This window comes from Protopterus annectens, chromosome 14.part0, assembly GCF_019279795.1.
Source record: "Protopterus annectens isolate FY-2018-M chromosome 14.part0, PAN1.0, whole genome shotgun sequence".
Classification (NCBI taxonomy): Eukaryota; Metazoa; Chordata; order Ceratodontiformes; family Protopteridae; genus Protopterus; species Protopterus annectens.
This window is the reverse complement of record NC_056748.1, coordinates 440149850-440177750: the sequence shown is the minus strand read 5'-3', so window position 1 is coordinate 440177750 and position 27901 is coordinate 440149850.

Genomic DNA, 27901 nt, shown 5'->3' with positions numbered 1-27901 from the left:
GCATAACTATCTGGAATTTTGTAAAGAATTATATGTCATTTGTACATCAAACTGATTTGTACAGATGCATGTGTTGAAAAATGGATTTGTAAAGCTGCTTGTGTTAAAAATGTACCAACGGTGGGTCCTGACTGTATTGTAACTGATTAAATGTATATGTTTTAACAGAGCTGCAGTAAACTTTGAAAAGTAGTAAGAAATTAAATTACTTAATTTAGGCCATAAAGACTGTATCTTACAGTTCTGACTGCAGCAAGAGACAAAATGTATGTGCCAGAGAATGGTTTATTAGCTCCTGTAGGAAGATTGGGAGTATTTTATGGTTTTATGACTTCCAAAAGCTGCAACAGATATTAGCAAAGCTCTGTCTGTGTGCATGGTAACATATATTTGCACAATTTGGGGTCAGTTGCTATGAATGGGGGTAGTATTGGAACCAGAAGTCAGATGGCCAGATGTATGTGATGTCATTCTGTAATCCATCATACAAATGATGTTTAATACTAGATGAGACTGAATTCTCAGAGCACTCTAATTTTGAAACCTGATATAAAAGGTTCCCTCACCTACTTCATCTTGTCTTGTTCTAGTAAGTGACCAGGGAATAATAATTATTTAGATCAGTCAGGAAAATATAGTAAGATTAGTTAAGTACTGTTTTTCTGTATCTGTCTGAATCTATTCATCTGTGTTATTTTAATATTTCCAGTGATTGAAACTCTGGTGTTTGTTGTAAATAGATATTTAGTATTTTTATGTTCTTGTATTATTTATTATTAAATATATTCAGACTTTTCATTGCCAGTCCTTCAGAGAATATTTTAGCTTTGGAGTGTCTGGTGGCAGTAACTACCTTATAGTCTGGGCAGAAGGGGGCATACCTAGTAAATCCATGCCAGCCTTTCCCAGATGTGTGTGCGTGTGTGTGTGTGTGTGTGTGTGTGTGTGTGTGTGTGTGTGTGTGTGTGTGTGTGTGTGTGTGTGTGAGAAAATGAAATCTGAAAGAGTGTGTTCACAGAGAGGGTGCTGAAGGACTTGGCTTGGACACTCAGCTAAGGACTCATCTCTATAGCTGTACCAGTGGGAAGTATCACTGGGGTCCTGGAGAGAGAGAGAGAGAGAGATATCCAGACCCGGGACTGTTTCATGTGTGCTCTTAAGAGGAAATTGTGCTTGATGCTGATAGCTGCATCTGGAAATACTGGATGTATCCATTTTTGTTCCAAGTGAACGTACCTCTCCAGTGTCAATGTTCAGGATTCAGGCTCCTTGATTACTTGCCCCATACAGGAGATGTCACACCTTGTTTCAGCTGTGATACCCCATGTAAAATAGTTTCTAATGACTTCAAAATGATGAGTTGTATGTTGTACTTTGCCAGTGAAAGGGTCCAAGGACCGTCCTATCCATCCTGACATCAAAATATTAAATACTAAATAATGATTAAAAAAAATACTAGCTATATTAAGGTTTGCTCTTTCTTGCTTTTGGTGATGGAAGTAATACATGCCTAGTGGTAAATGATAAAAGAAAAGGGTAAATGCAATGAATTTGTATAACAATTAATTGAGTAGGGGGACACTGCATGTTATGTAGTGATAATTTAAATGCCGTCTAGAAGAAAGGGGACCACAGCTCTCAGTTTCTCACCATGGCAATCAAGAGGAAAACTAAAAATAATCAGGGAAAAAGGCTGCAAAGTAGGGGTGCTTCTAACATACTGGTAATGTTCAGTTAGAAAGCAAATGTAATAATAGCATTAAATTATAGTTTCTGATGAGAAAGTCAGCAAGTGCAATGTTTAGCATTACTTTCTTAGGAAATTGATCAATGTCAGATCACAAAATTCAACTTTTTAGAGGAAAGAAAACTGGAAGGCAAAATTAGAGATCCTCTTGAAAGTCAGAAAAAATGATATGTAATGATCCAGGCAGCCTTTAGGAGAAAACAAACAACATCTGTTCACACCTATCTAATGATATAAATGTAGCTGTCTGTATGCCAACATGTAATCTAATGAACCAATTTTACAAAATATAATTAAAATACAATCTTCAAGAAAGGTAAACATCAAACAAGTAGTTATGCACTTTGGCCTGAAGGAAAACCTTTATCTATCAAAGGGATCATGCCTTTAAAGTAATTTCATTCTGGTCGCAGCTGGCTATTTAAGCTTATTTAGCTGAGTCAGTCGAAGAAGTGTGATATTAGCAGTACTAAAACCAGACACATTCGCACTGGCATAGACAATAAAATCAGTATTAGTCCTGTGGGGAATGCAATTCTCATTTGTCAAGGGCCATTATGTCACAGTTTGTAGAACAGATGTACCAATGATTTAATGGCCTAAAATGGAGTAGGTTGGAAATGCTAGATGTTTTATTACAACACTGGCTTTTATGATATAAAGAACTATTTATACAGTACCCATGATTCCTTATTTATTGAAAGCAGTAAGTCTGCAGAAAAAATATAACTTATTTATTGAAACAGCATTACAATGTCCCTTAAGACAATCATAAGAAATGTTTATTTTTGTTTATAACTGTAGTTTTAACTGTACTATAAACATAAAATGTCATCTGGGCAGAGACTGAAATAGGTCCACTGGGATTACTGCTCTACTCCTGTTAACAAATCTAAAATAAAATAAATAAAATAAAAAATTAATTAAATAAAAAAATAAATAAAAATGTATTTATAACAGCAGCATTTTAGAAAGCAGCAATATTTCAATAATTAGGAATTCTATTTAATGCATGTACTCGATAATATATAAGCAGCTTATATATTTTGTGCACGTATTAGAGAAAATGTTATGTCTTCTGCACAGGAAGCAGTATCATTTGCATCTTATAAGGCCATATATTCACAATGATCCATAAAGCATTATGATGCCACCACCTAAATCACGTGGATTAAATTCTGTCACTGACAGACGAATGTAGAGTGATGCTGTATTCCTAAACTGCAATCTATAAAGTGAGAAAGTAGGCTGAGTCTGCATTTGTCTTTACAAATTCCAGTTCAGGTCAGAAGGAAAAATTCCCCAGTACCTTTCAAAAAGAAAAAAACATACCTTTTTATAGTGCACACATACATTTACACATTTCATTTAACTGAAACCTATTGCTGCCCATGATAAAGTCGCCACAACAGACTAATGAGTGGATGCAGTTAAAAACAAAATATAAGTAAAATAGTGACCAAAAAACAGGCAATCCACCAGATGCCATCTTAGAGTGTTTCATGAAACCTGTGTAGGAAGTATGTTATTCACTGCCCTCTGGAATTCATATTTAATCACACCTCAAGAATTATGCATCACTATAGATTATCACTGCAATATGAGGCACAAATTATTTTGGTTTTCTTTACTGATGATGTGATTTTCAAAACCATGCAACATGGTAACCGAAGAGCTAAGAATTTCTGAAGAAACCCTCCACTTCTATATCTGGAAAAATGCATCTTTTTCACCATGATGGAGGTTAATACCATTTGACTGAATTTTGCAAATGCTATATTCCTTAAAAAGAAGGCAAGCTAACTTCACTGGGAGTCTACACTATTATAGTCAATATAATAATACTCTTGTTAGTCAGACAAGTCTTAAGTTAAAATGATTTGAGTAGCAGTTCACCAAGACAATAACAAATAATGTGGCCTTCATATATTGGCTGCCCAGGAAAGCCAGCTTCCAGCCTAGCAAAATGAAGACAGGAACAATCTCACTGACCTGGTTTCTGTATTTCCTTAAAGGCCACTTTCACTAAAGCAGTTACTATAGAACAAACTCTCATTGGTCTGGGCCCTGCATTTTCATTGCAGGCTACGTTCAGTAAAGCAGTTACAGTAGGAATAAACTCTCATTGTCCTAGGTCCTATATTCTCCTTGCAGGCTACTTTCAATAAAGTAGTTAGTGTAGGAAAAAAATCTCATTGGACTGGGCCTTGTATTTTCCTTGGAGGCAACGTTCACTGAAGCAGTTGCTAAGCTATTTCAGTTGCTTCATTTGAATGGGTATGTACTTAGATAAGGCACTCCCTCCAAAATCTCAAACTATCAGCATTATCCAGCGTATACACTCTCAATATATATCTCAACCTCTAGGGCAAGAAACCTGGACAATGTCTTAAATAATGGGTGACAAAAGCCCAAAACAGAGACAGATTTTAAATATTGCTCTTATAAACTTAGAAAGTTGGCAGAATAACAGGATTTGTGTCAACATACATTTTCTGAAAGATATGCTCCAAGATTCAGCAAGCTCTGCATGGTGTGCAGGAATAGCGCAAGAGCTGCTGCATGCAATATGGCCGATGAGCGATCCAGGAATGAGCTCCCGGGACGTGCACGAGCGCTCAACACTATTCCTGTACGGACAGAGCTCCTGTATGCTAATTACCCAATTTGCAGGTGAAAAACATGCAAATGAGGTGAATTAGGAATCCAGGAAGCAGGCAGGCATCTGTGTAGGAATAGTGTAACCTGCAGAAAAGTATTCGGCTACCAATCGAATACATTTCTGCAAATTATAAAACAGAGGCATGACAGCTCCAAAGAAAGCATGTATTCAATGTAGTAGGCATGCCAATGGACAAATAGATGGCCAATGGCATGGTAAATAGTTGCAAAATTAAAAAAAATAACTTTTATTTTTTTTTTTTGCCGATTTCAGCTGTTTAAGCGTAGGGCAGTGGTGCGCAAATGGGATCGGCCCGAAAATAAAAAAATAAAGCTGGAAATAAGCTTTTAAACCAAAATCAGCATTCTGCCATAATAGTCAATGGCATGCAGAACACAACAATACCACTGAATAGTGGTTGCTAAGGGGGAAGGCTGAGTGTCAGTCTTGTAACCATGCATTAGCAGTCAGTTTTATGCAAATGAGGGGAATGATACTGAATCACAGATTTCCCCTCAGTGTTAGCTAGCCCCCAACCATGTAAGTGCAGCAACACCATGGTTCAAGCCTAAGAGGTAGATGACCTCATAAGGGGGAGTGTCATGCATGCTGTAAGTTTATTGGAGCTCTGTGGCTCGTGCTTGCCCTTAGCTAAGCACAGCTAAGGAAGGGGGGTGTGTCCGAGGATGCCTCGCAGTGCTTACATTTCCTAAATGGATGTGCGCACCGTATACCGGGTTTTAAACAAAAAAAAGAGGAAATAGCAGCTCTGTTCAGATCTGAGCACTGAGTATGAGCGGCGCGCCTCAGGGCTTAAACAGGAAGGCAATGGGAAGGGAAAACAGCAGTAGGAAGGCAATCAAGGAGAACTAGCATAGCTGGCAGGTGAAATGTATCAGAATCAGCCAATTACACAGGCAGCAGCCCAGACCAGCACACTACTATAAACTATGCAAACACCTTTCACTCTGTCTTTTCCCACAAACTCTACACCACCGGTGTACACAGACGGGGAAATTTTATCAGACAAAACTAACAAAATGATAGGGGCTGCTGTCGCTGTCATACATCAATATGTGCAAGCGGCTGAGGGTGATGAGGATGAGAATGCTGACAACCAACCCACAGTGAGGAGAAGGAGAAGAATGTACAGACCCAGGGTAACCTACCAGGGGCTATATGAGCTGGAGATAGTGGAGCGCTATAGGGTGAACAGGGACATCCTACAGCATATTATTGAGCTGTGCTGGCCACTCCTCACACACAGAACCAACGGAGGGGAACCCATCCCAATGGATACCAAGGTATGTGTAGGCTTAAGAATACTAGCCACAGGTACCTTCCAAAGGCCAACTGGGGATATCATGGGGATCTCACAGGCATCAGCATCCAGGGTACTCCACTAGTGCTAGTGAGCACATATATTTCCTCAACACCCGTGAGGCATTAACCAGCAATATGCGTCTCTTCCCACCAAATAGCAGAATACCCTGAGGTAGTGGGTGCTATAGACTGCATGTACATACACATCAAAGCATCACCTGGCGAGTGAGGTAGGGTCTACATAAACCGCAAGGGCTTCCTCTCCATCAACTGCCAGGTCATGTACAATGCCCATGGCATTATAATGAATGTGTGTGCTGGCAGCCCTGGAAGCTATCACGACTCCCACATCTGACATATTACACAGCTGGACCAGAGATTTGCCAGTGGGGACATCCCACATGGCCACCTAGTGGGAGATGCTGGTTACACACTAGAGCCATGGCTGATGACACCCATCAGAAATGCACACACACCTGAACAAGAACTCCAAAATGAGGCACACGCACAAACCAGAATCATAATAGAGCGTGTGTTTGGGATGCTCAAGTCATGGTTCCAGGGCCTGGAAATATCCGGTGGAGCCTTGCAGTACTCTCCAGCTACGTGCACACAAATTTTCATTGTATGTGCCAAGTTACACAGTATGATCCTGTGGAAACAGCTGCAGCAGGAACAGCACAGTACAGGGCCACACAACCCCCCCACCATTGCCAAGGCCAGCACAGGCACAGAGTGACTCAGAGGAGGAACAACCTGAGCCTGCCCATGTAGGCAGAAGGAGGTGTGCCCAGTATGCCAAGGCTTTGACAAAGAGGCAACATATAGCACATACACTGACACAGTAGGAACCCAGGGAATGACACCTCTCTCTGACTCGCACGTGCAGTAAAAGGGATGCCAAACATGACACTACCTGTGCTTTACCGTGTATAGGGAGTGTACTATGTGCATCTGAAAGAGTCAGCCCTCCAGCACCATCCTCAATACTGGCACAGCCACAAGTAACTCACTCTTCCTATCAATTACTGAATGGAGTAGTATGTTCTGCTAGTCATAGCTATGGTATGGATGTGAGCATGCAAGGGAATCAGGTGGCTGAATGGGATGGCATCAGATAGTGGACACCTATATGGGCAGCATGGAATCCATAACAAATACTGGTGTCAACAAACTAGGCAGTACTAGACAAGGTGACAAATCCCACTTCAGTACATGTGGTGGCCCAAATGTGTGTCCATAGGACACACACATGCATGTCTGTGAGGTTCACATACCCAGCAACAGCCTCAGCCAGCAGGACAGGTGTAGATGACCATAAAGAAAGGCTGTGCTAAGGCCTCCAATTAATGGCAATGGATAAAAGCCCCCCTCCAGACCTACACAGATAGACTACAACAGGTCAGGCAGTTGTATGTTAGTTCTGCAGGGTATGAAGTCTGAAACTGAAATGTAGGTCAATAAAACCTAACATATGTACTCTACTGATATGCCTCTAGTCTGCATGATAGGTCAGAATACAAAATGAAATGGAAGCCAACAGAGTACCTGTAATACCAGTACAGTCATAGCACATGTTTACAGTTGTCAGGTGTGCCCCCCCACAATCATATGTAGAAATGCAGTAACATGTACGAGTGGGGTTAACAACAATGCAACACAGATTACCTGAGATGGCCCAATTTACAGGACAGACTGTTGCATGAGTACAATATGCAGGGCTCTGTGTGTTATGTTGCTGTGTGTTGTACATTGTGTGGAAGTGGTCAGAATGTAGCCATGGAGGGTTGTGTCCTGGTGGCCAATGGCCACTAATGTCGATGACAGGGCCATGTTCTGACAACTGCAGTGCCAGCCACAATGCATCCCAGCAAGACTGTATTCAGCAGTCATCCATACTCATTTTTCAGATGTCAATGTCTGTCACCATCTAAAAGATGGACATGCCATGAATGTGGGCCCAAACATACACACAGGTGGAAGTACCCTAGACAGAGTACATAAAATGTAACTGTCAACTGCACACACCTTTGGAATTGTACATACAGGTTAGCAGCACATTAGTTGTCTGTGTAGTATGGAATACTGATGTTGTCTTGCCAATCAGTGGCAGACCACAAAAGGCACAGTTATGAAGTAATGAGAGACTGCCTATGTCCCCGCACAAGACAGCATAAGGGGAATATCACAGGTGTATCTGTGAGTCAGCTGAAAGAAGCCTCCATATCACACATGCACTCAGCTCATCCCACCAGCATCCACAGGTTTATTTATTTATTTATTTTACATTTGTTAACCAGGTTAGTCCGACTGAGCTAGTAGCTCATTTTCAGTGGAGACCCGAGGAGGAAAGCTCCAGAGTAAGTTAATATTAGTACAAACAACAACAGTTACAGATCATTTACAATTAAAACAGGGTATATACTCATATAAAAGTATGGATACTTCAATAATACATCATGAGGTGCAACAAGACAGCAGTACTCAATTTCAAATTGTAGTGAAGTGGTGATGAACAGACAAGAGGCTAGACATACTGACCTGGTAAAACAGTTCAGGTAGAGACATTAGTACCTAAGGAAGATGTAGATCAATATATACTTTTTGGGTACAATAAGTCAAATTTGTGAAGGTTAAAGATTGTTGGTTAGAGAGGGGGAGAGATAAGGATGAAAGGAGTGATATGAATCCTGGAAATGGAGGAGGAAAGGAAGGGAGGAGGGTGGAGAGAGTGATCAGTTAGAGTATGTCTGAGGCACTGAAAGAGGAAAGGAAGTAGTGAGCAGGTGTTGGTGAGAGTAGGAAGCAGAGAAGAAGGGGGTTTGAATACTAGGATAGGTCATCACATCACATCACAAGTCATATCCCTGCTGTTGGAAATGAGTACAGCATGACCCCCACTTCTGTATGGGAATACCCACAGAATGCAGCATGCTGAAAAGGTGTCCTATGCAGATGTGTCCCTCCCTAGCTGTAAGCAGCACCCTGCCAGCATCCAGACCAATGGATTAATATGGACAGGAACTACTGCCATTAACACCTCTCACACTTATCCTGTCACCCGAGGAGAATCCAGTGGCTCACAGCCTGGGACTGTAGGAGTGACAGAATGCACTGGCCTGCTACAGATGGACTGCATCACTACCAAATGCCCTACAGTCCTCTGTCAAAGGCCTGTGCCTCACCCATACTACCAATGTATGTTATCTCATGGGGTCCCAAATAACAACATAACACAGTCCACAGAACAGAAATGCAAGGCCATGTCGACAAATCCCAGTAGCATGCCCACCATATCCTACTGCATGAACTGTGGAACAACCCCTAAATAACGCTGGGATGAAGGGACAACTATAGGGATACTTTGCAGATATCACTCGCATAATGTTAGGAAGAGGAATATAATAATAGAGTGGGGGTGTAGAAGCATGGATGCCATGGATTGTGTGAAATCTGAAACTCTGATGTGTGCCCATACTACCCCTGCCTGCAAACCCAGTAATGGGTGGCTACAAACCCACTCATAAACCACAATGTGAAGGGGAACTGACCAGATATATGAGCCCTGCCTCTGGGTAACCTGGGTGAATATGTACAGCTGAGAGGTACGGCCACAGCAGGATATAGCCATTCTGTTATGTCGATAGATGTACAAGCAGGGGATCCTCAGCCACCACAGTACTAAGGTGATGGACAATTTACACAGATCCATCAGCAAGTGTCTGAAGTTACCCTCCAGAATGGCATGAGTGTGCAAGAATATGTAGGCTGCAGACCACAATACTGGACACAGCTTCATTCATCTTGTATTTCCCAGGAAATAACTGTGAGCAAATAAGTATATCTGTTGGTAGTTGATGACATAATACATCACAGTGTAAAATAGTACATGTCTGAATATCTCTGCTAACACCAACCATGTAACACAAGCAGCACAGACAGCAATAGTTACAGTATTCCACTATCTGTCGCTCATTGTGGCTCCATATTGTCAACCTATCTATAGATATCCTGCAGAAACAGGTTGCTAGCTGTAGATGCAGAACACAAAATCCTGCACTGGAGTACAAACTACCTGGAATGGATTCACACACTCAGTACAGAAGATTATACTGGGCATGCTCCTTCACTTAGAGAAATGAAGCCCATGTCTGACAACAAAATACAGAACGTCATACTGGGCATACTCCAACACTTAGAGAAATGAACCCCATGTCTGACCACAACAGTGGACTATACATATCTGTCAGTCGCAGATGTCTGTGCACACACCACATTGCACATCATTCATGCTTTGCACACACATTGGATATGAATACTCACACATATCCAAGGCCAACACACTACAACAGGTCAAACATACATGCACAGAGATGTGGGGAAGAGAGAGCAGACAGTGACAAAGAGATTGCCATCATAAGTCCTGTCCCACCCACCACACATCCAATTGGCCAATATCACATGATGTGCCAATGTCAATCACTGTAGACATTTGCTTTTGGTAGCCCTCAGCCCTATAGTATCTGTGGTGCTTGCAATAACTGTGTAACATGATAGCACAAATCAATATTCATCTAGCATTTGTACACCCAGTCCTGTCAAATGTAAAGTTGTGTGTGACTGACTGTTGCGTGTGTGTTCCCAGAGGAATGGTTTATGGGCCATTTACATACACTGCACTTCCCATAGCCCATGTTAGCACTCATGCTGATGCCAGTCACCTTGAAATAACCCTCTGGCCTATTATCACTCCCATAATCTCTGTGGCATGTGCCATAACTGTGTAATGCTATACTGTAATATATTAGTCAGGTAGGAGTTCTAATCCCAGAAATGGCAACTGTGAAACTGTCTGTGTGTGTATTGAGATTAATGATTTCAAGGCCATTCACAGTCACTAAACCTCCCATTGCCCTACATTAGCAAGCCTGCTGATGTCAGTCACTATCTAATACCCCTTTGGAGATGGGCTAGCCCTATAAGCTCCATGGCACGTGCGATAACTGTGTAATTCTATAGTGTAACATACTAGTTAGGGAGAAGTTGTAATACCAGACATGGCAAGTGTGTGTGTGTGTGTGTGTGTGTGTGTGTGTGTGTGTGTGTGTGTGTGTGTGTGTGTGTGTGTGTGCGTGTGTGTGTAGCGATTAATGATTTTTAGACCATTCACAGGCACTACAGCTCCCATTGCCCTACTTTAGCAAGCCTGCTGATGTCAGTCACCTTTAAATACCCCTTTGGAGAAGGACTAGCCATATAAGCTTTGTGGCATGTACGATAACTGTGTAATGCTATAGTGTAACATACTAATTATGTATAAGTTCTAATCCCAGATGTGGCAACTGTGAAACTCTGTGTGTATAGAAATTAATGCTTTTGAGGCCATTCACAGTCATTACACCTCCCATTGCCCTACTTTAGCAAGCCTGATGATGTCAATCACCTTGAAATACTCCTTAGGATAAGGGCCAACCCTATAAGTACTGTGGTGCATGCCATAAATGCAGAGCAATGTAATAGTAGGAACTATATAGACATGGGTTTGAATCTCACCAGTGGAAAGTGTTTGTGTGTGTACATATGTATGTGTCTACCGCAAAGGTTTTGGCCCCATTTACAGCCAGTACACATCTCAGAGCCTGACTTTAGCACTCCTGCAGATATCATCCACCTTACAAGTACCTGTTGCCAACCCTAAATCATGGTAGGTCAGTGGTGTATGTGATAAATGCATAACATAATGGTCCATAAAGATTGTTAGATAGAGGTTTGAACCTCACCCCTGGTGAATGTGTCATTAGGGTAAAATTATTTTTGGGAACTATCACCCAATGCCAGTATTTACAAGGGCTGGTGATGTTCCTCACCTTAGAAGTACCTTGGGACAACATCTATCCAGTAAGCTCCATGGCTTGTGCAATAAATGCGGTACACTGTAATAGCAATACATAGTTAGGTAGGGGTTTGAATCCCAGTACTGGCAAATGTGTGTATGTGTATGTAGTAGCAATACATAGCTAGGTAGGGGGTTGAATCTCAGTACTGGCAAGTGTGTGTATATCAGTCATCAGTATCCTGTGTGAAAGTTGCTGTGATTGTATAATAACAGGATGTATTTTGAGGTCAGTTATGCTAAATTATTATATGGAGGACCTACATATCACAATGTCCACCTTACAAAGACAACATATGTCAAACACCAGAGAGGCTGGTGTAGACAATCCATAGCCCTACATGTGACATTATGGATCAGTGAACAATATAGGCAACCCTTGTATTACTCAGAGAACGCTCTCCACCCATGTCTCATACACAAGCACACTTGGCTAGGCAACAACCACTATATTGGTAGTTCCCTGCATATTGCCTCACAGATAGTAACCACAGTGTGATTGCAGTGGGCAACATGCCTGTTGACAACAACAGTGCCACTGACATCAGAAAGTACTGTGATGTGTAACATCTCCTGACTGTGTGTTATCCAGCAAGTAAAAGGATATGGCACCCTGTTCCATCCCTACAGTAAGCAAATAAATGCTTACAGTGGTCCTTTTGCTATGTTCCCTACTGGACGCCTGCAGCAACTGTAGAGTCTGCAAATATAACCCACAAAGGGAATAACATGCCTTATACACATGCCCTGTATGGACAGACCCCACTAACTCCACTGAATACCTGTATCATGGTGTCAATGTAGGTGCAAGCACGACCTCAGTTCCATAGCCAGGTCTCACCAAATGAGGTCAGGAATGCTACATCAGAAGATAACAATCTGTACACACAACATGCCCCAGAGACCTCAAGTACACTTCCACATGTCAAAGAACATGCATGTGGGGCATGTGCACAACCCAGACACTGTCCATGTTATGGAATATAGATCACATACATGGGAAGCAGTGCACATCACTGGCCAACCACAATACTAACCCAGATGAGTGGGTGGTGAATACAATACTCACCTGTGGGGACCACTCCAGGGACTACACCCCTGAGCCACACTGGAGACCATTGTCATGTGGCCTGATCTCAAGGTATTCCCTTTGCCTAGCCTTGTACAGCCGTCAGGCCCATTCAACTACTACAAACCTGTGAAGCAATGAACCTATGCATCTCAGTACTGGTGTGTGTGTGTGTGTGTGTGTGTGTGTGTGTGTGTGTGTGTGTGTGTGTGTGTGTGTGTGTGTGTGTGTGTATGGAGATTAATGATTTTGAAGCCATTCACAATCACTACACCTCCCATTTGCATACTTTAGCATGGCTGCTGATGTTATTCACCTTGACATAACCCTTTGGCCATATATCAGCTATATAAGCTCTATGGCGCTTGTGATAACTGCGTAATACTGTAGTGTAGCAAGCTATTTAGATAGGGGTTTTAATCTTGATCCTGCCAACTGTAATAATGTGTGTGTTCCTCTGACAGAGTGTGTGTGTTTCTGTCTCCATTGATACCTGCTTTTGTGGACATTTACATGTACTACACTTACCTTATCCCTTCTTTAGCACTGTTGCTGATGTCACTCCCCTTCAAAGATATCTGTGGACAGCTCTTCAACATGTATACTCTGTTGCGTGCAATAACTGCATAACACTGTAATAGCAATACATAGTCAGGTAGGGGTTTGAAACTCAATACTGGTAAGTTTGTGTGTCCGTTATCAGTATCCTGCTGGGGTGAGTGTATACTGACAGGATCCATTGCAGTGTGGATTTTGCTACATCATTATATTGAGGACCTATATGTCCCATTGTTCACATTACAAGGCCAAAAGTTTTCAAACACTGTAGAGGTTGTTGTAGACAATCCTCAGCCATAAATGTGTAAAGCCATGTGCAATTACTATGTGACAGTATGGATTAGTAAACAATATAGGCAACTGTTATAATACCCAGATACCACTCTCCACCCACGGATCATACACAAACACGCTTGGCTCTTACTCTCTTACACCCTTCCTTTCTTACTTTCTCTCTCTCTCTCTCTATTATATCTGTTTTGCATAGGCAGCAGCTTGACTTTTGTAAGGAATGCTCAGGATCAGCTGATGGCCTGTGCACGAATTGCAGTCCCTCACTTGCTAATTGCATGTGGAACAGCTGTGGTATCATTCCTATAGCCAATTGCATGGAAGCACATTCCTATAACTCTGCACTTCATGTGGGTGTTGGCCCTTTTACTTCACTGTTATCAGGACTTCATGTGGGTGTTTGACAAACAGCATCACAGAGGGAAGTTGGAAATACCTCTTACAACATACACTGTAGAGATAGGCCAACAAACAGGAGGGGGATGTTCCAGACATGGGGATAGAATGTAAGTATTGCTGTTCTACATTTGAAGTAATGTTGGTTTAACAGGGTTTGTGTGGATAGGGCTGTTCTACATGATTTAAAGTCTGGCATGACAGTGTTATGTGGTTGAGGAAATGCTCACCTGTAGGGCTATCTGCAGACTGTCCATAGTTTGGAGTCTTACATGTGTTGTGTTACTCACGCATTTCCTATCTTTAGATATGCAGTAGCATACTCTGATGATTGCAGTCAGTACATAGTAACATCCCTGTGAGTTACTGACTTCATATCCCTCAGAAGAAATAGGTCACAACAAACCCTGTTACACCAGGGAATGTCTCAGATTATCATAGCAATATGTCAATACTGGCACTGTGTTTGTGCCTCTGTCCCCAAGTCTGTCACCGTTTGTCCATATATCATACAGTAAGAGCTGCATACGTACAGTACATCATTATTTACTGACATCATACATGATAACAAGCCAGTGAGATATCAGACTGCTACACATTAGTGCAGTAGGCCTCCAAACTATGGACAGTCTGCAGATAGCCCTACAGGTGAGCGTTTCCTCAACCACATAACACTGTCATGCCAGACTTTAAATCATGTAGAACAGCCCTATCCAAACAAACCCTGTTAAGAAAGTGTATAGACATCCCCTTTGGCAAAAACAAAGTGCCCACAAATTACCACATAGGTGGTAATCCATTAAGTACAGAAGAAGTAATTAGGGACCTGGGGACCCAAGTTGATAGCAATCTCTCATTTGACAACCACATGGCCAAAGTGGTTAGAAAAACATTTTATATAGCCCACCTAATCATGAAGGGATTCACATCTAGATCAGGGGAGGTCATCGTGCCTCTTTACTCATCCCTCATCAGGCCCATAATTGAGTACAATGCCCCTTTTGGGATGTACCTTACCAGACACCTGCAGCAACTGGAAAGACCCCAAAAGTACCTCACCAAGTGGATCAAAGGGCTGAAACAGATGCCATATGCTGCCTGGTTAAAGAAACTACAGCTCTACTCAGTGACATACCGCCTGCTCAGAGGCGATCTGTGCCTGACGTATAAAGCCATGTCCAACCCGGAATTAATGCACATGCTGCACCTCAGAAAATCCAAATCCCATCGAGCTACGCGCTTGAGAGACTTGAACCTCAGCACTGAAATAAATAGGACATGCTGGAGAGACAGATTCATAACCCAGAGGCTCCCTTCACTCTGGAATAAAATCCCAGTCCAGGTTAGGCAGAGTCCCTCATTGACTCTCTTCAAGAGGAATCTTGATGAGTGGATGTGAGATCGTAGGTTTACCCTGGGTATCACTTCTGTGTCACTGTTAGACAGAGGCACAGTATACTAACCTCGAAAAGGGCATAGCAAAATTAATTTAAAATGGGTGGCGAAAGCCAAATACACTCTGGCTAGGCTTATAAATGCCCTAGGGCAGATAGCCTAGTATGAACCTATAAACCTATATCTGAGAACAACATCTGGACACTCTGTTGTAGTGTGTACAGTAGTGAGGTCTGTGTACCTATGGTGACTGCTGACAGAGTGTGTATTGTGAAAATGTTACTTGGCCTGTGTACAGACTGTGGTAGATGTCATTGTTCTTGGTCCTGTTCTATCTGATGATGCATGCTGCTCCAGTTTATGGTACCCTATCAGCGTATATGTTTGTAGGGCCAGACTGACACATGTCCCATACCACAATCAGGCATCAGACTACACTGTGTATTGGCCCAGTATATGTAGGGTTACTGTGTAAGTGGCTCATATGAGGGTGATGTTGTTCGCACAGTACATATACAGTAGTATTACTTAGGCGTACCATAATCTGACTGTGACTGTGTTCAGATTGGTTGTGGGTATGCACTTTCACACTGGTGTCTGTTACTCCCTGCTGTTACATCCCTGTAGTGCCTGCTATATTTGCAAGTACATGTGTATTCCCCCATAGGAAACTTGGGTCAGTGTTGTGGCAGTCTGCATGTAGTTTGCACAGTGCTTTGTGACATGCCTAGCAGCTCAGTGTATTTACCTAGTGTGATGTTATGTCCAGATATTTGTCAGATGAACTGTTGCCTGGCCACCATAACTGTTGTGTATGTCTGAAATAGCAGTGGGATGTTGTAAAGATGCATGTCACTAAGTAGTGTGAAGTATGCGGGCTTGGGACTTCTGCTCCTCCGGTTAATATATGTTAGGACAGACAGGAGTATGTGAATGCATCAACTGTGTGAGCTTATCTATTCCAGTAATTTTGTGATATCCCCATTTACATGGCAGCAAACATCCACTTTGTCAGGCATGGTCCACACATCTCGCACTAAGGAGTTCTGTGTATACCTCTGCATTGACCAGATTGTATCAGACTGTCCACGTTTATTGGTCATATCTCTGCTGTATTCCACAGGATCATTACTGTGATTTGTGTGGTACTTCACTATGATGATCTCATGATGTCTGTCAGTAACAGATGAAGTACATGTCAGTATCAGAATTGTCTTCCCACACATGTCTTTTAACACAACCCCTGTTATTGTAGCAACATTCCACATTTACACCTGCAATACTTACATGACATCCCCTGGCACTAAGAGGTTGTGACTACTGGTGTTGAGGTATCACTCCAGTACATGTTATGGGCATATGCTTCGTATATATATATATATATATATATATATATATATATATATATATATATATATATATATATATATATATATATATATAGAGAGAGATATGTATATATATACATACATATATATATATATATATATATATATATATATATATATATATATATATATATATATATATACATATATATATATATATATATATATATATATATATATATATATATATATATATATATATATATACACACACACACACACACACACATATATAAATATATATATATATATATATATGTATATATATATATATATATATATATAAATCAATATATATAGATATGTATAAAGATGTATATAAATATATATGTACATGTATGCATATATCTACATATGTATATATATATATCCATATCCTTATGTGTAAACATGACTGTTGTAAATACCTTCCCTGATGTATCACACCATATTTATCTGATGTGTGTATATTTAAATATACTAATATTACTAAACATACTACACAATTGTAGAAGTCAAAGCAGTTGTTCAATACTATTCTTTATGTGTACTGACAGATATATTTGTAAAAAACATCAACCATTTTCACAGCTGTGATGGCTTAGTGGTTAACTGCTTTGACTATAATATACAGGGTCCTGGGTTCAAAAACTGCAAGGGCTCTTTATTTTCTTGCTAGGTGGAACAAGAACTGTTGGATACAGAGTGGTTAAGGCAGGTTTGAGCCACTTTAAGTGGGTTTGTGCCGATTTGCCCGACGGTAAGTGCTGCTAACGTACGGTTAAATGAAAAGCCGCTTACACTGTGCAGGCTTCGGTTACCAGTGGCCAAATCTGTTTGCATTTATATTTAAGCAATGCTTACACCTGCTAAGCATGGCTCACCCTGGTAACCAGTGATCACATTCCAGTCTGATGAAATAATGCGGTAATGACATCTTTAATAAGTGTATTCAATTACATGTACATAACATGCTTCTATGTGCTGTCATCACAGTAGCAAGGGGTGTGAGTATACTGTCTGGACACCTGAGTATATATGGCTAGTACAACAATCATTTCCTTTTGTATGTGTTTCATACATGGGTAGTATCCCAGGTTATATGCAGTCACACTTGCATGTATGGTATCATTACGTTACTACTGTTAACAGTGCTTTCCCAAGTAAGAGTAGATTGCAGATTGTTGTACTGGAACCATACACCCCTGCATGCAAAGCTTGGCTCTGAGTACTGACTATCACGTTCTTAGTGTGTGAGCTGTATGTTATTAAGTACTTACTACTGGATATTGATCTGATATGTGAATATTAACTGTAGACTACTATGTGTATAGGACATGTCATTGAGGGCTACTGTCATGTAGTAATGGCATACCTATCAGTGTCAGACGTCTATCTGTCAAAACAGTAATCCTAATGCATAACATGTTGGCCCACTGATTTCTGTCTGTCCTCTGTACAAATGTGCAAATGTCAGGTGTCCATCATGGCTGCTCACAGGCAATCTATGCCTGACTAACACTGACATGTCTGCCCAGCTGTGTTATGAATGTCACAGCTAGGAAACCCCACCCTGTATGCACCACATGCCATAGATACCTGAACTAGACTACCACAGTCAACAGAACATGCTTGGGTACAGGTCTCCAACCCAGACACTGGACATGATATGCAATATATGTTGCATACATGTCAGTTGGAGTACCTCACTGGCCCTCTGCAAGAAACAACCAGATGATTGGATGTTGCATTTAACTGTCACCCTGATGATCACTCACATGGCATCAGTTGATAGATGGCCTGCTGAGAAATGTCAGGTGGCATGATACCACTGTACCCACATCCCCTACTGTTCCATCTTTCCATGGACAATATCCTGGTACAGACCTAGGAACACCTGCACCTATGGACCCCAGTACTGACAAATGTGTCAGTGTGCATTGCTGAGAATAAGAGTGTCTGTGTGTTTGTAAACCTGCAGTTGATAATACCCTGAGGACCTTCTCACACACTACACCACCCATTGCCATAGTTAGAAATGGCTGCTGCTGACATGGTCATTAAATGTACCTTGTTACACTCTTCAACCTATGGGCTACCTGGAGCTTGCAGCACCAGCACAACACTGTTGTACAAATGGGCAGATAGGCATTGTTTACCCTCTGAGTCCTGGCAACTATGTGTATGTGTGCAAGTGCGTATATTTGTTGGATACAGCATTCTGAGGCCACATTCTCCAAATAAAATACACCTGGGCATACAGTATAAGGCATAGTGATATTGCTGACATTAGGTGAGCCATGACAAACCATCACCCTACTATCCCTGTGGCATGTGCAATAAATGCATATCTCTGTAGTAGCATTGCTGAGATAGACAAGGGGTTGTATTGCAATCCTGGTCAATGTGTGATTGTGGGTATGTCAGAGTAATATTATGGGTTTCACTGAGTAAATTATCCAATGTGGGGTGTAGGTGCTGAGTATACTGTCTTTACACCATGGTACCCCCAGTACATGTCCCAAGGTCCACTGAATGAGGACCACTGTCATCATCAACCATACAGATAACTGAGTGCACTATCCAGCCAAATAATGCATGTGCTGTGTGCAAATTATCTGCAACAGAATGGACTCACTGACAGGGTAGTTAGCAATGATAAACCTAGGTCTCTCAGATGTGTCTATGACTGCTGTGTGTTTGTCAATGTGTATATGACAGTATGGCATACTATGTATTGTCCATTAACATCCAGTACATCCCCCATTACCCTACTGTACAAGGCTGGTGATGTCCCTCACTTAACAAGAGACTCCGGACACACCTCATCCTAAAAGCTGTGTGGTGTGTGCAATTAAGGCCAAACACATTAGTAGCAATAAGTACCTAGGTAGGGGTTCTACTCTCAGCGTTGCCAAGTAAGTGTGTGTTTATGTGAAGGGATCTACTTCAGTTTGCAGAATATATATGTCCCAGGAAGTCACCTGTCTGAAAACTGACTGGCAAATGCTAACATTTCAAAGGAATAGTGTCATGGAAATTCATTCCATCAAAACAAGTAGAAGATATGTAAATGCCCTCTTCCCTACTGTATAGCTGTACAGCGATACTGGAGTTGGTATATATAGTTGGCTGTCGATGTTGTGGACACAGCCACCCTCACTGTGGTTATTGTTGTGTGTATCCCCAACTTAGTCTGCTGTAATACTGTACAGTGTATGTTAACAGGTTAAGTAGTCATCACTCACACTATGTGCGGCTCTACACCACCCCACACCCTCCAAAGTGTAGGGCTGTGCCACCCACACCAGCACACCTATGTTTAACAATGCTGGGACTGCACTACATTGGGGAAGGGACATATACCCTGCCAGTACCATTGTCGATGACATTAAAGTAGCAGACTGTTTATTTACTGATGTGATGTTTTGCCTATTATGTCTTGGTAGAATTACATAGGCCAAAATGGGTTCACTGCAAAATTAAGTACATCCATGTGTACAGTATTCACTGTGTATTGCATCAACACCAAAGCCTCTATATGTGTGTGTGTGTGTTATACACAAACATGTGGTGTGTGCCACCCAGTACACTTACCATTGTCCACTGTAGAAGGGCTGCTGACATCAGCCACAATGCACTCACCTGTATACACCCCTCAGACCTATCAGCCATGTGGCACATGCAGTAACTTTTATACAGACCTGTTACTTGTGTTCAGCTGTATCCAGAATATGACACAGTCAATGTGTCACCACAGTACCATACCCTTTGTAGGAAACAGGACCAGGCCAACATCCTGCTGACACATAGACACCTACAACACAAACTTAATACATTATGGAGACCACTATCAGTTAGTGTTAATAACAGCTATAATGCATCATGGCTGGACAGCTACACATCCTAACATGTAAGCATTAAATTTTCCTGCTGAAAACATGTTACACGGTATTACATTGCTACACCTTAGTACATTCACCCTGTGCATCAGAATCATATTAGCCTGTCCCTGCATTGATGGTATGGATGACAGGGATGTGGCAGAGGTATCATCATATGCACATGGTGTGTTGTGGGTTTGCCAGAGACCTAGGCTGAGCCATTTGGTTGACATCATGTGTGTGTGTGTGTTAGGGGGTTTCAATATTAATTGGGCTGTGCAGATGTGGTGTGTGTAGGTATGGAGGTGCCCTAGCTGTGTTGATGATGTGTGTGTGTGTGTGTGTGTGTGTGTGTGTGTGTGTGTGTGTGTGTGTGTGTATGTATGCACACAGTTAGGCCATGTGGCTGCCCTATAAAGGGATTTGTTGGACAGCTGCAAACCGTACATGGCAGAGTGTGCAGTTCACCGTCTCCTGCCACGGACATGAGAACTGTGCCTGCCAGAGGTTCCACGGGCACTACCGGGTACAAAGCCAGATACTGTACTCTCCCCTGATGATGACAAATGTCTGGTGGAGCTGGGTCCCTGTTGGGCCCAGCCATGGCCACGTGCACTTGACCTGCTGTGTTGTGGTGTGGACAGCACCACCCCCTGCAGTGCTGGTGCTGGTTCTGCCACTACAGGAGAGGCTCTGACTTGTTGCACATCCATGCAGACCTCCACCTGTTGGTGTTGCTGACCTACGTCCACGTGACTATAACCCTACTCCCACCATATGCTCTAGCACAGACATTGCATGGTCAAAGATTCCCACCATCTCACCCAACTGTCTATCCAGGACCTTTGCAAAATAACGGTGGGTATCTGCAAGATCATGGATGTTGTCAATAACAGCAGAATGAGTAGCCCTCTGGAGCCTCAGACCCTGTCTGGTATAAAATTCCATACATGTCTGTGCCTCCATGAAGGCCAGAAACATGCATCTGGTGACACCTGCTGTGGCACTTCTGCAGGGGAATAATGTCCAGCAGCCGTCCTACGAGCACTCATGTACATCTGCCTGTGTGGTACTTTTCCAGTCATCCGGCTATGGCTGCTGTGTACAGACAGACTTGCCATAGTCACCACACTGTCCTGTCCCATGCCACCGCCTGCCAACTGTCACTCATCTATGGCCACTTGTGATGGGGTATGTATAGGCAATATGACTGTGTGCGTGGATGGGGTGGATAACAGTGGGATGTGAACTGATGGCACAGCTTCAGCCCCTGACAACCCTACCTGTGCCTCACCATACGTATCATCATTGTCAGAGTCTGTATGGACACTAACATCAGTTTGCCTGCAGGAGGGACCCTGACCCACCTCGCCACCTGTGAGCGGGAAACAGAAAACATACTTTAAGACTTGTACATCATTGCTTACCTCTACACACATTTGCACACACACACGCACACACACACACACACACACACACACACACACACACACACACACACACACTTACAGGTGAGGTGGCATAAAGATATTACACAAACCTCTCATTATCCAACTGTCAACATGAATGACATATGGCACTCAACAGCATGCACTGCAGCTATACTCAATCTTTGTTACCAACATTATACATCTCTGTGATGCATGAGTTGTGTTAGTAGGTGATGCCCCTTCCCCTAGAACACACTGCACTCATGTACACAGTATTGCTCTGCACCTGTTCAGCACCCTACCATGTAATGTGCACCATACCTTGTAAGTGTACACACCATTGCTGACTGTGTATATATGTGGCAGTTATGTTTGCTCTGTTGCTCACAACCCCTATGAGTTTGTCTGACACATACATGGGTTGATATGAGGAAAGATGTCAATAGTGAATGCCTGACATCCAATTTGCAGATGTCATCATCAGCAGTGTATGTATGAGCAATAAAATCCAATTATACTGATAACCTCCAAAGCTTACTGTGGCTATGAGGAGTGTGCACACCCTTATTGACATGCCACCCTCTTCTCTGATATGACATGGGGCCACAATACTGTATATGTTAACATTACACACACCTGATATGTGACATATGACCTGTGTAATCCAATCCAGTATCAAACAAATGTGTTAGTTGTGCAGATGTTGATTGGGATGCATACAATATGTGGGATGCATAGTTGTGCACACCCTTAACATGATGGTTTGTTGCAGCACCTGTTAAGTGAACTACAGCAGTCACTATTCCTGGAAGGTGTATACTATCATGGTCCATCTTCACTTGCCATTATTTGGTCACTCCATCCTACAAATGCCTCCCAACTCTGCTAGATTGCAAGGTCAGCTGATGTGCACAGCCCTTGGTGGTCACACAGTGCCTTCAATATTGCTGTGGAGTCAGGATTATGACTGGCACAATGCATGACCTTGACTGTGTTCAGATACAGCCATTCTTAGCAAGCTTTGGATGTATGCTTCAGTTCACTGTTGTGTTTCAGGATGACACCCTCCCCATCCTCAGCCTTTTTGCAGATGCTTGACAACTATGGGCCACACATGAGTGTCATTTTGCAGTGTCCCAAATTCAGAACACCATGTCAACTGGCCTAGTTCCTGCTAATGAACAGCAAACCTAAAGGTGTACACTGGCACCAGGAAGGTACAGATGGGGATGGTGGGCCTGAGGTAGAGTGAGGTGTTGCTTGTGCAGCACATGTATCTTTATTACTACTGTCTGTAGGTTTCAGCCTTGGTCTCGGTACAGCATTACACATTGCAACACATGCCTTTGGGAGACCTGATGTTATGCATATGCTATCTGTAGAGAGCCCTGGATGATGTCTCCTGTGGAGCAACTCTTCCATCTGATTACCCTAACCCATAGGCCACACTAATGCAGAGTTCAGGTAATTGTCAACACAGGTACTGCACAGGTAGTACTTGCTAGACATCCCTGCAAGTCCCTCAGTGTTGCTGCATGTGTCTGGGCAGCGTCTGTGACCAGTTTGCAACATATGTTGTCATCTGTCTTGGATGGGCATCTGTTTATTTTTGACATTAATGGTGTCCCATACGTCATCATCACATACATGCTTGTCTGCACTGTTTGCCATGGTATATGTCTCCCACTACTGAGTGCTACCTTTTGAATATGGCATCCATTCTATGGTTTGTAATATGTGTGCAAGCCACAGTTGCTTCTGTTGCAGGTGAGTGGGCAAATGTCATGGATATACTTCTTGGACAGCAGACCATTACTTTGTGTGACACTGAGGACACCTACTTGATGGAAGGTACATACTCAAGATGAGTGAATGCTGCAGTGCCGCAAAAGCTGATTCCACAATATGTTATTTGGAATGTGTGCACACATTTGCTTTTATTGTTTGTTAAGGTATGTATTCCCCATATTTGTTGTCCTAACATAGGATTCTATCTTACACATTCATTGCTCATGTTAGGATCACATTACAGGTTGTAGAAGTTGTGGACTGTGGTATGGTGATATGCCGTTGTGCAGATCTGTAACAGTTGCCTTTGTAATACTGGTATATACACTGTTGTAGCCACTGTATAAGGGTAATGTTTCAGACATGTCCCTACTGTAGGCCATTTGTCCCACCATTATGTTTATCTCTGTCCACACATCTTGCACTGACAGGCTGTCAGTTATACTGAAGGACTCTAACATACCTTTCAGATGTGCCACCCTGGTGACCACTGTGATGCAGTGCAGTTAACAGCAACAAAAAGTGAACATGTACAGCATGCATTATGGATAAGTGTGTTAAATGTGTGCATGGCAAATGCCATGGCCATAACATGGCCAGTGTATTGGCAAACCTGAACAAAAGACCTCCATACTCACCAGCTACAGGCTGCTGCCCCAGAGGTATATCAGAGGGACCTATCTAGTTGTGTGAGAGATGTGATGTCAGTAGCCACACCTGTGGCACTGGTACAGGGTGGGAGCAGCATTTCAGTACATCAGCAGTACAAACCCACAATACTACAGATTATGCACATCTGTTCATTACTACACTGCAGTGACAGACTATGTTATCTGACATATGCATGAAGATACTTTACAGATGGAGATAGATAAGCAACAGTGGTCTACTAATGTGACCTGGGGCCTTACCTGCATGCTCCTCATCCATTGTGTGGGTAGCACCCACCACCACAATGCTATCTTCCGGTTCTTGAATTGGCTGGCGGGTGTCTCAAGGCTGGCGAGGAGCTCCTCCACATGTGACAGTGGGGGATGGATGGCATGACCCCCCCCACCTGTGGCTAGCTGATCCCTCCTAACTGCAGCAGCATGCTGATGGGCATGGCAGATGAGGTCAGTGCAACGATGTCGCACCTGCTCATAACTGTGGTTATGCAGGCGGACACTGTTTACCCTGTGGACAAGCTCGTTCCACAGGGCAGTCCTCTCCTGCAGATCATGGGCTATATGCCCAAAGAGGGTTCCATGGTGATGCACCATGAAGTTTATGAGGATGCTATTCTCCTGTGTAATGAACTCATGCAGTCGCACTCTTGACATGGTACCTGCAAGACATAAACAGAAACAAAGGCCTGAGGACCTCATACTGCAAGGATATAATAGTTGTTGAATGACATCTCTATCTCCCCCCTGGCATATCTGCAAAATAATCTGAACATGCACATCAATGGGTATATTTACACCAAAACCTACTGTTGGGACATATATCCTATTGTGCAACAAATACTGAAATGTGTTTCTATTCATGTTCCATGTTAAAACACTATCATTGGTGGTCTGTTGCTAACAATGTAAACTGAATGCCATTGTAATGGCCACTGTGGTTCCATATATGCATGTGTTCTGTTTACTATGCAACTGTTCCAAATCTGGTGTTTTGGGTAACTGGGAGTATGTATGCATGCTGTTATAACTAATCCCAGATTGTGTTGACTATTACCACCCACATATGTTCTAAAACTGCAAACAAATAGCACATTTGGGAAGGCTGTTCCCAGCAGAACCACCTCTCCCACCTCATCTGGCCATGGCACCAGGCCACGGCATGTTTGGGACCCAACGCTGGACTTCATCATCTGCTGGTCCTGCACTACCTTCAGGTGGAGCCACTTCACGGGGTGGTGCCTGCCCCCCCCCCCAGGAGTGCGCACAGACAGGATCCTGTAACCTGAAGTCAGGTCCAGGGTCTGGTGCATAGGGAGCTCTGTAGAGAATTGTGGGAACTGCTACACCACCTTGAGGCCCTCATGACACATATAGAGGTTCAACCTGCCCCTTCTGCTCAGCCCCCAGCACAGCCACCTTCAGGGCTGTGAAGGTGCAGTGGTGACTGCCCATGGGTGGGGACCTCAGTCCCACTGTTTCCATTTGGGGGCTCATGGTCTTCCAACTTCCAAACATCCCTCCCCATCTAAGGTGTTTAGCCCCAAAATGTGTCATATACCACCCCTGTATGCTGCCTTGTCTGTCTTGTCTCTCTTCCGAACCAACCTACCTCCCCATATATACCTACTATCCTTCCCTAACATCCCACTCTCACCTTAACATAAAAAGGGCAATCTGTTCCCAACACAAATGTCACACCATACATAACTGTCCATTTTGCACCCACTTACAACTGTTTATGGGTGCCTTAATCACTCTGTATCTAACAGCCCTTGTTCTGGCCAGCAAATACATTATCAGCCCTTGCAAGTGTGTAACCCATGACCCTGCACACCATAGCCACATCAATTTACCAGTAAGCCATCTGAGCTGCAGATATGTGTGATGTATTCTCAAACATATCATGCAGCACAGTCATTCAACAGTAGGGGACATGTATGTGTGTGTGTGTGTGTGTGTGTGTGTGTGTGTGTGTGTGTGTGTGTGTGTGTGTGTGTGTGTGTGTGTGTGTGTGTGTGTGTTTGTGTGTGTGTGTGTCTCTATATATGTAGAAGGACATGTATATATATATATATATATATATATATATATATATATATATATATATATATATATATATATATATATATATATATATATATATCTATATATATATATATATATATAGTGCCTTCAGATATCAGGTCCACACTCTGAACCTCCTTCCTCAACTACTGTACTGTTCTGCCTTGCTATAAAACAGAGCACCACATGTGGACACAGCCTAACATTGGGGGGGATATATAGGGACAGATTGTAGATACGCCTATTACAAACCTATGATGTTTGTGCATGATACATTTCACATTAGCATGACTGTTCTGAAGGTGGTGGGGTCTGACACTCATGTGTCTATCATGACTTCATTACTTCCACCTTCAGCTATTTTCCAGACTAATATACATTTTGGGAGGAACAGAACAAACACTATGAAGGCTTACATCTTATCATTCTGTGCAGATCCACACAGTTGACAGGTATGGCCCATTGCCCACAGGGCCAGATGCTATGTCCATAGCAGTTGTTCAGCTGGACATCATTACAGCAAGTCTTGATGGCACATATCAAGCTTTTGAAATCATCTGTCCCATTATTACAGACCAAGTACTACATTCAATTACATGCTGACATGTTTCACATACCTGTTTTATTAGTATGCTCTTTTCTGTGTTGCACATCAGGTTGTCTCCCTTGTTTGTTTTTTCTTTTTAGTATTATTTTTGTTTTTTACTATTATTTCTGTTTTTGCTGGGTTTTTTGTTTCTCTCTCTCTCTCTCTCTCCACTACATGGATTGAGCTGGTTTGAATAGGTTGCAGCATGGCTTTTGTAGATGATGCTCATGATCAGGTGATGGCCTCTGCACCAGTTGGTGTTCCCCACTTGCTAATTGCATGCAGCCAGCTGTGTAGTACTTCCAATAGCCAATGTCATAGCAACCCACTACTACAAATGACTACATCATGTGGGCGTTGTCCCTTTACCCATCCTGTATGGAAGACATCCTTCCTGTGTGGGGGTAGCAGTGTTACAGACAGGAGGTAGCAATACCTCTTACAACAGTACTTGGGGACACAGGCCAAAAACATGTTTGTATAAGGTTCCAGACCTATGGACAGTGAGAGTATTGCTGTTATATGCATTGAATATTGCTGGTTTTACAGGGTTTGTGTGTACATGCTAGTTTTGCATGGAATGCAGTCTGTCTGCATAGCTCTCAACTGTGGGCCTATCCACATGATGGCCAGAGGATTGGCTATGTTTTGTCTGTTCACCCCACAGGTCTTGTGTCTGACATATCAGTGGCATTATCTCTGTTGATTGCTATTGGTACATGGCAACATCCATTTGTGTTTCTGACTTCATATTTCTGAGTGAGGGTATGTTGCAAC